We start from the raw sequence: 4,847 nt of genomic DNA, 5'->3' as shown, positions 1-4,847 counted from the left end.
TGAGATGAGTTTTAAAACATTTGACAGCTTAAAAAATGTGTTGTGTTTTAAGGTTTACATTTACATCTATGCTTTTATCCATTTTATCCAAAATGACTTAAACTTTATTCGAAGTACACCTTTTTTTCAATCAGTTCTTGCTTTTCCTGGAAATGAAACCCATAATCTTGGTGTTGTTAGCCATGCTCTATTGCTTTTGCTACAGGAAGGCCAGACTTGAAGAAAATGTCTATGCTGTATAATGCAATAACGGAAAAGGTACTGGTAATTTTCTGCCAGGACATGATCTGTTTTTCTGCATATTTTTAAAAAGGCACTGCAAAAAATAGCTTGTGGTGATAAATTTTGTATATGTGACAAGATCATCAAATGTATTACGCCCCATGTAACAATATTAAGCTGGTTATAGCGTCAACAGTTAACCCCTGCTGCTAGATGCAGTAACTACACCTATACCTATATATAAAATAAATATTTTATATTTTATATTCTTTTATTCAGCAGAAAACAAAAGATGATATTTTGAAGAATTTTTCAACTGTTTTTTGACCATAAAATGAAAGTCATTGGGGTCCAAAACAACACTGGACCCCTTTGACTTTCGTTGTATGGATTAAAAAATAAATAAATATTTTTTGTGTATGTGTTCTACAGAAGAAAGTCATACAGGTTTGTTAAACACATGAGTGTGAGTAAATGATCCATTCCAGTATCCATTCCAAACGTTTTCTTAGGTGTTTACGACTTATGTATTTAGCATTTTTACATAACCATTCTTATCCCCATTTGTTATTGCACCATTGAGTTTTCCATTATCATGAGCGTATGGACATAGATTGATCATTTTCAATGCATCATGAACCAAACAACTAATAATAATAATAATAATAAAACGAATTAGAAGTAACTGATCAGTTTATTCATACTATTATACATCTATTTGGACAGATTCCTGATGTTAATAAGAAATTAATCAAAATCTAAATATTAAAGACTAATGTTCAAATTAGCAGAATGAAATGATAAATCAGTGCATTATCTGTTTGGATAGACTTTTGAGAGGAAGCATTGGTGACCATGTTAAACACTGGTGGACTTGAATGTTTTAAATACATTTCCAATAAAACAGCAAATCTCATTTATATTATATGGTATCTCAATATTTAAACTGTAGATGAGTGGTTTGTATGCAGGTGTTGCTTTATTCATGTCTCAGTAAAAATACCAGCTTGGGGCAAAATATTTTGAATTACTCATTTACTGACAAAAACTTTCATTTTTGCTCCTCTAAGATGTAACTCTGAGGGTCAAAAAGTCATTCCTCTAATTAGCACCATCTTATAATGAGTATTCATATCAATAAAATGGATTTTTACTTAATCAGGAGTTTTGACTGTGTTGGTGTTGCGGGCATAACCTTCTTTGATTTTCTTTGAATGTCAAGTAGAGAAAACAAAAGTTCGCCGGGCCCAAATTCGTTTAAATGCAGACATTCGCATTTCTGTTTTTTGGAGTCAGCATGAAATACTGGTCCCTTCTGAACAGTCTTTGAAAGTTCTGCTAGAAGGGCGGATCTTAAAACTCTTTTCAGACTGTTAAATCTCTTACTGAACATAAGGCTGAACTTCGACCATTTAAGCTCCCACATTAGCAAGAACGAGACTGCTTATTGTGGAATAATCAGAGAAATCCAAACGTTCTACTTCCTCCTTAAACGCCACCACGGTTAGAAGGTGTTCCAAAATACCCAGGACAAAATGTCTGTGTGGTTGCTGATAGACCTAAGCTGAGGCTATTGGGCTATTTGCTGCATCTTCAGGATCTGAGGGACAAAAAGTACTTTCTTTATGTTGCAAGTCCAGGCTGAGACTGGGTGCAATCAAACTTCCTAAAAATAGCTGGCAATTAACTTGGGAGCAAATTTGAATTACTTTGTAAATGGCTGAGTGAGATACAAATTATTGGAAAATGTGAATGTAAGCAGTTTTCATATCACAATAATTTTGTAAGACATTTCTATTATGAAAAAACAAGGTCAAATTTGCAAGTAAGAGATCATTTAAAATAGGCGTATGAGTGATCAAGACAAACAAAAAAATAATAACCAAAATGGTTCCCATTTCCCACTGGTTGCTCAACAGTGATCTGCTTAATGGATAAACTGTTCTTCCATGAATAACACACACTGAGGCATCTTTTTATGAAGAGAGTTTTCAAGATGTGCTACATTAATTATAAAAAGTTATGCAGACCACAAAAATATACAGCTGTGTAAAAAGCCTTCCTTTGGGTTAAAAAAGAGCAGCAATATTATTTTTTATATTATTATTATTATCATCATTATTCAAGTTATTATATGGGCAATATCACACAAGCAGGATTATGATATAGATCTATATCAGCAATGTGGCCTTGTGCCTACGGCCAAATCACAGCTGTGCTGATATAGAGCCATATCGCACTTGTTTTCCTATGATACTGCTTATATACAACAGTTATATGGCACAAGTGTACAAATAAATTAGAAACAACCACAGAGTGTCTTTTACAAAACCCTCATATGTGGAAATACTTTCTTCCAACCCGGATTCAAATCTGCCGCTGAGTTTACAGCTTTTTACAGCTTTCTCGAGTGGAAAAATGCATGCATTTTCCATGCCGGTCGTGAGAAGAGCTATGGTAATTGATATAATACACTAAGCGTTAACCATTCCAACACAATCTAAAGTTGAATAATATAAACATAAAATAATAAAAAAATGTCTACATTTATTACTAAGTCTCTACTGTAGCTCCCGTGTACTAAAATCCCACAATGCATCGCGCTGTGACGTCCATTCTCTATTGATTTTACAGCAAGCATATTGGCCAGATTAACAAAATATAGAGAAGCTGAACTTTTGAAATCAGTTTACAATTAATCTAACTATGATTGCAGGTCTCATATGGTGTGTATCTCAGCATCTGAGGTGTAGATGAGTTGATAACATGTGCAGGTGCCACTGTTTACTTGCTAAGGTGTGATGTAAGCTCCTCACAACAATACTCTGCAGGAGTGTTTCATAATGGCCTCGGTTCACACTACAACTGTCAGCCAACCCATCTGTGTGTCAATAGAGCAAATAGTGACCAACACCACAAACATATGCCACATTGTCATGCCTCTCTCTCAGTGAGTGCTAAGAAACACCAATGTTGTGTTGTGATAACATCTGGAAGCACCATCAGCATCATGTAGTCTAATTTAAGCTCATTTCACTCACTCTGCCAGACTAGCAGGGAAGTTAATAATTGCATGAGGGTGGCTGTGTGTGGTGAACTGTCCATCTATCTGTCTGTCTGCTTGCCTACCTGCCAGGCAGGATGCCATGACAGAGGACCAGAGTCCCAGCCATCATTTGACTGGGGAGAGCCTCATTAATTAACATATGGAGAGCAATTATCTCATGGGTCATTGCTCATTTTTATGAATTCATGTTCTGAAAATAAGAGAAAACTAACAAGAAAACTGATCCAGGGAATGATGTCCGTAGAGCCAAGAGGAAAATTAATTCCATAAGTTAAGCGCTAGGATCGATTCATAAAAAAAATACATACAGCATACAAAAAAGTTTATCCTCCTGGATGAAGAAGTCTCTTAATTGTGAAGGCCAAGCTATCAATAGTGCTTTCCGTATAATACAAAGCCATGTGTCTGAGAACTGCAATCACATTGCAAGTTTACTTTTGATTCTGAACAAAAAATTTACTCCATATATATCCAAAGTAAAGCTCTGTCACCATTAAAACCACAAACAAAAAAATTTAAAAGATTAAAAAGAACATTAAACTCACTAAACCAAACCTCCAAGGCCGTCCAAGCTAAATCAGTAAACTAAAAATCTAGACTCAATTTTCCACCTACCTGTAGGTAAGTTTACTTTTCCTTTTGCATCTTGATTTTTGGAATCCATTTGCAAGTCATAGGGACCAAACTGCACATAAATGTCCAACTAGATGCAAGGATTAGTATGAGAATAATAGGCTACTTTTATGACTTTCAGGGGAAACTTTAAAAAAAAAATGCAAAGCACTGTTAAACAGATTATTACACGAAAATACGAAGGAAACTTCAGGCAGGCCTCAGAAAACAAATGATTTGGTAGGCTATCACTAGCACAGTTAGTTATAATTTACCTAAAAGTCTTTTTTGATAAACCACAAAACCTTTTAGGAAATATTTGTGATGTGCAAATCTATAAATAACGACAGTACTTGTCATGCTTTATCGTAGTAGCGCACGAAAATTATTGTAATAGAAATTGTTATTTCGATGGCGAAAGTCATTTTGCGACATGTAGCCTATATGCGCTGGCTGACTTGGCTAATATAGGAAACCTTATTGAAACTATATTTTTGGTTTAAAAAAATAGCCCTACTTTACTAAAGACCTCCTGCCCAAAAGAAGCCGAAGCAAGTAAGCGAATAATCCGCACATTTTTTATTCATTATGAGCAGGCGGATCTAGAAAATAATTTTTAGGGTAGCAAAGGGGTGGCATGGGGTCTATGAGGGGTGGCAACACCAAAGCAAGCCCCCATGCATAGTGTTTGGGGATTTATGCTACTTCAGTCTGTGTGCATTGACTTTATTTAATACACGAGTTTCACAATTTGAGTTGAATTACTGAAATAAATGAACTTTTCCACGACATTCTAATTTATTGAGATGCACCTGTACACAGTTGTGTTCACAAATATTGTATTACCATTAAGCAATCATCTATACTGTTTAAAATTAAAAATAAATAACAACATTTCAATATCCATCATGGCACCAAGTCAATACACAATATAAAAAACGTAGGT

This window comes from Sinocyclocheilus rhinocerous, unplaced genomic scaffold (genome assembly GCF_001515625.1).
Source record: "Sinocyclocheilus rhinocerous isolate Xijiao unplaced genomic scaffold, SAMN03320098_v1.1 scaffold11, whole genome shotgun sequence".
Classification (NCBI taxonomy): Eukaryota; Metazoa; Chordata; class Actinopteri; order Cypriniformes; family Cyprinidae; genus Sinocyclocheilus; species Sinocyclocheilus rhinocerous.
The sequence above is the reverse complement of the archived record's forward strand: the minus strand, read 5'-3'. Positions refer to the sequence as shown.